A 10,310-nucleotide genomic window follows, 5' to 3' on the forward strand; every position below is an offset into this window, starting at 1 on the left:
GCGGGAGCGATGCCCTCTCCACAGAGCCTTGAGAAAGGTAGAGGAATAGAATAAAGAGAAAGCCAAGGGAACATTTCTAACTACTTTGCACAACATATTTCGCTGCGATTTACTCCCTGTGCGATTTACTCCCCGTGTTTTTTCGATTACTTTTTTCATTTTTTTTTTTAAGTATTTTTTTTTCTTCGTTTTCCCAAAAAAATATTAAAAATAAATGAAAAAAGTTATTGAAAAAACACGGCCCCCTCGTGTATTAGGAGGGCAGGGTGAGTCACCAGAACCAAGGACGGGTGTTTTTGATGAATCTAACATGTTAAAAATGTAGTTTGAAGTTATAATGGGTTTGTATACAGTAGGAAGGGGCGTGTCTGATAAAATGAATATCAAATATCTAAATACTGAATCAAGCAACTTAAAAACGGTCTGGGGGATCACTAAAGCCTGAGTAGACGATAAAATGACCAAAAGTTTTTTTGAAAGTGAAATATCCCTTTAAGTAAAGGGAGCATATTCAATTAAATGCATCAAATAATTTAGACTTCAATTATTTGAACCGTTCAAAAATCTAAAGGCAGTGTAATTGCCCAATTTTTTTTAAATTAATAGCAAATAAGTAATAATAATAATATTGTCACTCGACTCTGAGTGCATTGAATACATGAGTGCATCGAACACAAGAGTGTAATAATGGGAGACATCTTGTGTTTTCTTTACAGTGAAATCTATCAGACACTATGATTTTATCCCTTGAAAATACACTATTCTACTACAAGCTACAGAATATGTGCTGCTTCACACGTTTTTATGCACTTCTGTGTGCAAGCTGTATTACATCCGTTTCAAAGCAAATGCCACTCTGTATATTTCGAATTAAATTAATTTAAAGGTTTATTCTTTTAATGAACAAATGAATCGATTATGCAACTAAACAATTCTCACTCCCAGCTAAAGTCAGCTCATCCTCCTGGCGCTTGAGCAATGAGCACGTGGGGAGAGGTTGGAAGTAATGACACAAATGTAATGGCATCCCTAGTGTAGTACCTGAGCTTTGATGATGCCTCTCTGGAGCCTCCTCCTCCAGTGGGCTCTCAGGGATCTCTGGATCCTTATGGCACTGAGGTGGTGGAAGGCAGCTGCAGCAAAACGTAGCCTCTTCTGTGCCTCGCCTGCCTCTTGTACCTAGAAAACCATAGTAGAGTTACATGTAATTGTACACAAGTCAAAGTCATAGAACCAGTTTTGACCACCATGAAAATCATCCCCAGTGTCTCTTGTACCCAAAAAAATGTTTTTTTTTTAAAATTCAGTCATTCCTTCTCATTTCATGGATTTCCAGAATGGGCGTGTCTGAACAGGCGATCTCAGAATGGAAATGTTTATGATGTCACAAACATTATTGATGGCAAACCCAATGTTAAATGAAAAGTGCCCGAATCGCTCCGAAACATGTTCTACCCCCCCTAAGTGGGGGTCTACGAAACAAATACTTCGGGCTCGGATTTTGGCTCCGCCCCCCGGAAGTGGGTGAAACAGGCACCTCAAACACTTGGTGGAATTGTTCAAAAATGTTCAAAGTGTTTTTTTTTCGATTTTGTATTTTTCTTAGATGCTTCTTTTTATGCAGAATTCTTTTTTTTTTAAATATGTTTTTGTATTAACAGACAGAATTGCTCAGTAGCCCCCCTGCCCAAGAGGACGTTTTGGTATTGCAGCTGAAAGCGCTGTATAAGCCAGAGACAATTGACTTGGGATGAGTATATCTGAGTGATGATTTAGGCTCAAACCTTTTGAAAAAGGTTTGAGGGACATACACCATATGATATTAAATATCAAATATTTTTTTTAAATTCATGGTGTAGCTCCTTTAAAGTAGAAATTTGAAAAATAAAGTAATTCAGTGTAATATGGGTGACTGCTACTGTTACCTGACGTCTTGTAATCCAGCGTCGACAGTAGAACTGCAGCGTAATGGCGGCACTTCTCATGCGGTTGTAGTTGTCCCGCTCTGTCCTAGCTAGCCAGACTGCCCGGACCTTCCGCTGTAGAACCACAGTTGCCTCCCTCTGCCTCTTGAAAGTACGCCAGGACTGTATCAAGGTGGCGGCTTGATTTTGTCGGGCTATCTCTCTTCTAGCCTGATGGCCTCTTACGTACTTTCGGACGAGGGACACAATGGTTATTGCTGCCATGGGTTCGGTATGCATCTGCTGCCTGACAACCATCCCTCTGTAGGCTGTCTGGATGGATATTATTGCCCTGCGCCTCATCAGATAATTCAATTTGTTTTTTGCCAGGTTAATTGCTCTGTATTTTTGCTGACAGAAAACAGCAGCACACTTGATCGCCAAGAAGCGTTTTCGGTCCTTTAGGGTATGGAACCTTCTCTGAAGGACAATGGCGGCTCTGTGCATCTCCGCCACCTCAAGTCTCGCTCTGTGACCACGGTATGCAGCCTGGATGACGACAGTAGCAGACCTCATGGTTCTGTACCTCTGCACCTGCTCGTTTCTAAGCCTTTGGGCCCTGTAGCGCTCCTGCACAACAACAGCAGCACACTTGGTGGCAAGGTAGGCCACGCGCACTTTGTGCATTCTGAAGTGAGCTTGAATGACAGTGGCAGCGTCTTTCTTCTGCTTTAGATCTTCTCGAACTTTGAAACCTCGGTAGGCTGCTTGTATCTTCATGGTGCCATGCCTTAGCCGTCTGTACTCCCGTTGTTGTTCTTTGCCCTCCAGGAGAGCCCTGTATCGGCTTTGGATGATGATGGTTGCACTCTGGAGGAGCAAGTATCGTTTTCTACATCTCGTCATTCTCACCGCAGACTGAATAACAGTAGCAGCCTGTCGTGTTTCCCTCAGCTCTCTTCTAACTTTCATGCCTCGGAACCCTACTTGGAGAATGACAGCAGCTCCCTTCACCTGCAGGTAGTCTGCCCTCATCACCTTGCCAGCCATGTAAGCTCTGAACTGCCTCTGCATCACTATGGCTGCTGCTTTTCTTGACTTATACTGTGTATGTGCTTTGTGCCGACGGTAATGGGCCTGTATGAGTGTGGCACTTTGGTGCCGTTTCTCTAACTTCTTCCTGTCGGCTCTCCCCCTCCAAACAGCTTGTATAGAGAGTGCAGCGTGCCTGAGAACCTCATACTCCTTCCTTTTCTTCTGAGCCAATGCCATTGCTCTATACCATTTCTGGATGGCCATGGCTGCTGTTTTCAAGGACAGGTAGCGCCTTTGAGCTGCAAACTTCCTGAAAGCCGTCTGGATAACTGTCGCTGCCTGGTGCTGCGCTTTCAGTAGTCTCCGTGCAACATGGCCACGATATGCTGCCTGTATGGCGGTAGCAGCAACTCTCGCCTTCTTCATGTCGAGATCTGTCGGGATCACGACAGAAGCTTGTCTCATCACAGTTAGCCCTTTTCTGACAACATGCCCTCTGAGGGCACTCTGGATGACAATGGCAGAAAGTTGCAGAAGCCTCAACCTTTGAAAGCAGCGCCTCTGCGTGTAACCTTTGTAATGAGCCTGAATGACGAGAGCACTCCTCTTGATTTTTGCATAACGAAGGAGACACATGTGCATTCGGTACCAAGACTGAATCTTCAGGGCAGCAGCAGTTGTTCGTGCCGTCCTTTCCTTGTGCCATTTGCAGAACGCGGTTTGTATCACTTTGGCCGCTTGGTTCAACCTCTCCAGTCGCTGGGCCTTCCATCTCCGGTAGTTCCTCTGGAGCTGGACGACTAACGTTCTAAGTGAGATGTAATGCTGCCGCTCTCTTCTTGCTGTGGTCCATGCTCTCGTGTATTTCTGTATAACTGCCGCAGCCCACAGCGTGTATTTCTGTATAACTGCCGCAGCCCACAGCATTCTGGCATAGGCAGAGGACGCCCTCCTCATCCGCCAATGAGCTTGAACAACAATGGCACTATAGTTGAGGTGCTGGTAGGCCCTCCTAGCGGTGTACATCCTCCACTGAGCCTGCAGTGGACAAATAATTATTGTAGAGTATGAGCTATTGAACTTATTCAAGTTAGCTTATAGTTGATACTCAAGGTTATACACATTTTGAAAATAGCAGATCTACAAGCTCACAACGACTCGCACTGCAAGGCGTTGTGAGCTTGTAGATCGGCTAATTTAAAAAATGTTCCTCTTTCTTATATTATTTGACAATTTGGCAAATGTTTGACCAGTTTTTATAGTTTAGTTTGTTGATTACTATTGATGCAGTAATGGTGTTTTTCTTTTAGGTATTAAAAAAAGTCTTAAGTCCTTAAATTGTCATATGGGGACCCCCGCCAAAAAAAAAGAATCATATGGGGTCTTGACCCCCAGGTTGAGATCCACTGAATTACACAAGCCTGAACAATAATGTATACTTTATTCATGTGTGGTTTAAAAAGATTTGTTGGGTGAAGATAAATGTCTCTTTGGCTACTCCTGTACGTTTCCTACATCTCAAAACATTCTTCTTTTTTTTTAATATATATAATTTTTATCCCTCGATTTTGTAACCCTTTTTTCACCCGGTGCCAATTTTCTAAGTGATCCTGGGCACTACACTCCCCCCACCAGCCTAGGGAGGCCAGGGCCAAGCTCATGCCTCCTTCAATGCATGAGAGCCAACTGACCTTCTCGTCACCTGACAGGGGGGAGTTTCCCTGGTTGGACGTAGCGCGTGGAAGGAACACGTTATTCCAACCAGTTCCCTTGCCCTCCATCAGGGGCCCTGGCTGACCAGGGGGAGGCAGTATAGTGACCAGGATTACTACACGTTTTTGTGAGGGTATTAACTACCCTAGGAGACACGGGAGAACATGCAAACTCCACACAGAGTAGGCCCTTTCGCCACCCACAAAACATTCTTCTTTACCTTCAAAATGTGAATATAAAAATCCTACCTGGATGACCGTGGCTGCATTGCATCTCAGAGCCTGGCGTTGAGCCTCCTCCTCCAGCCTCAGAGCATTGCGGGCTGCATAACCCTGCCTTTTAGCTTTCAGCCTATGGAGAAAGCTTCTGACCACCTCAGGATCTTGGATCTTTACTGCAGCCACGTTTCTTTCCTGTATGAGGTCATGGAACAAGATGGAGGCAAGATTAGGTGGGGCTTTAGCGAACGGTCCATTACTGATGTATTTTATGTGATAGAACAAAACGTGAAAATCAAAGACTGTAAACCACAGACCTTATTTCAGGCATCTAAACAAAAACCCATAAAAAAACCCCATAGACTTCAGGTTTATTCTGGGTTTTAGGACTACAAACCTCTGCACTCTATTGTTAAGGAGATACGTTAACAGTAAAGGGGCACATATATATTATATGCACTATATATGCAGCCAAACCATGTCTATGATTATTAACATTCACCACTTACTCAAAATCAATACCGTTAGCTGTAACAATAATATACATTAACCAAAAGAAAAACTTTAGAACTAAGAAAAATAGTACATCTCCTCCAACAGAATTAAAGGCCAACAAACACTTCTTTCCTGAAAGTGTTCAGATTATGTTTGCAATTTAGGCATCCCAGACTAAATTCAACCCTAACCCTGATAAATTCAACCCTAATAGAGCATCGCAGTTCCCGCCCCTTCCGGGTTCCACCGCAAAATACTCAATGCATTTTTCCCATTGACATTTCCAAAAATATTTATATCAATTAATTTAAGCCTAGAATCAAGCCAATAAAACATGACCATCATCATGACCATAAAACGTTTGATTCTGTGATTATTTATTTTTTTGAAAACGGCAAAAGGGTATTTATTAAATATAGTATATCATATAATTAAATATAAAATAAAATAAAAATCACAGAAAAAAACGTTTTATGGTCATGATGATGGTCATGTTTTATTGGCTTGATTCTAGGCTTAAATTAATTGATATAAATATTTTTGGAAATGTCAATGGGAAAAATGCATTGAGTTTTTCCTTCCGGCACCAGAAAAAAACAGGAAGTGGGCGGGAACTGCGATGCTCTATAAGAGTAAGCACTAAGCACCATTAATAGGTTATATCAGTGGTTCTAAACCAGTGGTCCGGGGACCACCAGTGGTCCTTGAGGGGGTTCCAGGTGGTCCCCAGCTAAATGATGGAGTGGTATAACCAAATGAACACTTATAGATCTTTAACCCTTGAGAGCGACCCTTACGGGTCCATTTGTTTTCAATTTACGATCTCAAGAGTTAAATTATTGCTAAACATCTGCATTACGTAATTAAAGAATTGTTATTTTGATCAAAGTCTGCCCGTCATCTCTCCTATGGTACTAACATCAACACAGCATGGAAATGTGGACAAAATATTCTAAGTTTTGGGTCTGAGAGTCTAAATCTCATCAAATGGTGGTCCATGACTCAAATGCCGAATAAATAATGGACCTTGATATGTAAAGGGTTGAAAACCACTGGATTAAATGGTTATGAGTAAGTGAGTTATCAGAGTGCCAAGAAAACAAGTCATAGTGCATTGCTACAAAGCAACTAGGATAGCAGGTAAACATCAAAAGCCTTTGTTTCTTTTTGTGGTGTATTCTCCAGTATGTGGAAATGAGGGTGTTTCTTATTGTTCTTTGAACACATCGACGTGATTAACTGACCTGGTAAAGTTCCACAAATTGTTATTTTAACACATTTCCCAGCTCCCACTACTATTGCTCAATGCAATATTGCATGATCTCATTTCATGAAGGTCTAGTTATTACACCAAAATGGTAACTGATCCTAAAAAAGGTTGTAAACGCAATGAAATTAGACTTCTTCACTTATTTTAGGCACTGGGAGGGAATAAATCACAATCTTTTGTGTGTAAATATTTATTATTGGTCTCTGGGGTAATTTTGCCAGTTGTATAGTTCCATTTTGTTTTAAATAGTTAGTTTGCTATAGTTTATATACGTGTTACAAGTCATAACTGAGTACATAAATAACACATATTGGCACTCGCTTGCCAGCTAGAGAACCCATAGCCCTGAAACATGACTGTCATACCATGACAGTCATGGTGCCGAGTCCCCCTGGTCTAAAGTTGTGTTCAATTTTTTCACATTGCCATCTCTCACATAAACATAAACGTTCAGATTTCAAATATAAAGTGCTTACCACCGAGCCACGGATGTTACAAGGCGATGCGGACCGCGATGAGTACCCGTATCTCCCGTATTGTTCAATAAAAAGCATTTTAATCCCATCGCCGGCCATTTTCTCCAAATTGTCTCCGATACTTTCAACCATGCGACACTAATGGTTGGGAGGTGTATTGCACTCTGATACATTACAAAACAAAAATAAAACAAAAAAGAAAATGGCCGGCGATGGGATTAAAATGCTTTTTATTGAACAATACGGGAGATACGGGTACTCATCGCGGTCCGCATCGCCTTGTAACATCCGTGGCTCGGTGGTAAGCACTTTATATTTGAAATCTGAACGTTTATGTTTATGTGAGAGATGGCAATGTGAAAAAATCGAACACAACTTTAGACCAGGGGGACTCATGACGCAAGCGTCATGTGAACCATGGCTAGAGAACCCACTATGTTTCAGGGCTAGATACCCACTTGAAAACAGCATGCTAAGGACATTAATATCAATAAAAATACAGGTTTAAGACGAAGAACTAGGATTAGCCATGGTTCATATGACAATCATGTTTCAGGGCTAGAACTAGGTTATATGGCCACTGATTTTTTTGTTGTTGCACTTTTCCATGACAATAAGGCCCCCTTGCCTTTACACAATTTTACTTTTTGTACTAACAGGCAGCAAATCTAATGTTCTTAATATTCCTATAAGTGCATTGCATTTCCAACAACATGTAGCCTACATATTTAATTAATATCACAATAGCAAAATATGCATTAAACAATGTTGCCAGATATGGCGAGAGAACTAAGCAACTAGGTCAATGAAAACAAGCCCAAAAGAAGCGACTAGGTCACATGTTTGAAAATAGCAGATCTACAAGCTCACAACGCCCATCGCGATGCGTTGTGAGCTTGTAGATGTGCTATTTTTAAATCTTTGGGGGGGGGGGGGGGGGGGGAATTATATATATTATATATTGTAGATCTGCTATTTTCAAGAACAAAACATCTTGGAACAAAATATTTATATTTAATACATGTTAAAATATATATTTAACATTTTAACACTTATCTGGTACAGGGGTCACAAAATACTTTAGGATGGGGGGGGGGGTATAAAGAGAATATTTGAAAACCACTGTTTTAAACGACATTTAGGAAGCATGCCTAAAATAAGAAACACGCCCCAAAAAACAGCCCACTTCTTGAGTTTTAAATCCTCTTAACTGACATTGTATTGAACTGCACTTTCCTGTTCTTTTTTTGCAAACTGCTAATAAAGTATTCAATCAATAAAAAAATAAAAAATATCCACAAGCAACTTCACAGAAAAGGAAGCCCAATGTCGCTTATAATAAGCGGACATGGCAACGCTGGCATTAAGCAATTTAATAACTAAAACGAACGAACGAACACTGACTCCACTGTCTCCATCCAATCCAGGGTTCCTCTCAACGTTACCTGAATGGTAAAAGTGCTGTGATCCACAGAGAAGCCCTTGGAGGACGGCATCTTCTCCACCCTAACCTGGGTTGTTTGGTGCCGTTCAAACTGTGGTGAATGAATAGTGAGTAGCAGGCACTGAGGAGTGACTGATTAAGTACCAGCTGGTATGAATGATGACTGAGTGGCAGTGGTGGAAAAAGTACTCAAATTCTTTACTTAAGTAAAAGTATCAATACTGCTATGTAGAACTACTCCGTTACAAGTAAAAGTCCGGAATTCAAAATGTACTTGAGTAAAAGTGCAAAAGTATTGGTATCAAAATGTACTTAAAGTACCAAAAGTAAAAGTACTTAAAGGTTTTAAAATAGCAGATCTAAAAGCTCACAACGCGTCGTGATGCGACGCGTTGTGAGCTTGTAGATCTGCTATTTTCAAATAGCCTATGTATAAAATAGGGCTAAAGTGGTTAATGTATGTTTTATAATACAATAATTTATATCTGCAAAGTAACTAGTAACTAAAGTTTTCAAATAATTGTAGTGGAGTAAAAGTACAATATGTGCCTCTGTGGTGTAGTGGAGTAGAAGTAAAAGTATTGGATATTGGAAATACTCCAGTAAAGTAAAAAAATTCGATGGTGTAGTTCAAGCTCAGGTGTAGATGCCTCAAACTGAGGCTGAGCAGTGGAGAGTCGCAGAAGACAGTTTTCACTGTAGCAAACCCAGCTGGTCACGAAAAGAGGTTTAAGTCTGACTGATGAGTTGTAGACAGTTTATTGGAAACTCAACCTGAAAACTAAAGAAAAAGGCATAAATATGAAAACAAAAATCAATGAACATCATCAATGAACTTGAACTTGAACACGTGTATTTGCAAACTTCATATGAAATTCGAATAATTCAGCGCTCCAGTGTGATTGACCAGCTAGACCTTTCAAAATAAAGATGTTTCCGTCCGTTACAACAGTGGCTCTCAAACCTTTTCATGCCAAGGACCCCCAAATTGTATGTGTTGTTCCAGGGACCCCCAGAAGCAAAAACTTTAGTTACAAATGTTCGCTTTAAAAATATGTATGTTTAAAGGTTTGCGCAAATGTTCACGATTTAAAAAAAATAGCAGCTCTACAAGCTCATAGCGAAGCACTCGGAGCTTGTATGTATGTATATCTGCTATATTTGAATAGCCAAATTATAAAAGGTTAAAGTGGTTAAAATGATTGTGATGCTATATTAACACATTTTGCTGGGGACCCCCTGATATCCCCCCCCCCCCAAGGACCCCTGGGGATCCCCGACTCTACTTTGAGAACCAATGTGTTACAGCCACTGTTCTAACACACAACATGCACACACAACACCCACTACAGATAACACAGATATGTTTGGAAATAGGGTTGGAGCAGTTGCAAACAAGTATGTTGTGTAACATTGTAAGTGTGTTTATGACATTTAGATAAATATGAAAGCAATTCTATAAAAGATTTCGGTGTGAGTGAATTCTTCTTTTACCAAATTCATTATGGCCCAATACTGGACTAGCTTCCTATCTGTGCATTAAAGAAATTCTACCATATCGCCTCAGTCGGGGAAACCTCACATGTCCAAAACTTTTGTGAGTACTACTTCAGTGAGCTCTTTGATGCAAGTAGTACTGGGTATACACTCTGTCCTTTGGTTAAAGGAAGTATTCAATAGCCTCTAAGCCACCATGGTGAGGAATGTTTGTATAAAGACTCTCTACATCAAGTGTAACCAATAGTGAATCATTTA

This window comes from Gymnoscopelus braueri (assembly GCF_963280865.1).
Source record: "Gymnoscopelus braueri genome assembly, chromosome: 8".
In the NCBI taxonomy this organism is placed as follows: Eukaryota; Metazoa; Chordata; class Actinopteri; order Myctophiformes; family Myctophidae; genus Gymnoscopelus; species Gymnoscopelus braueri.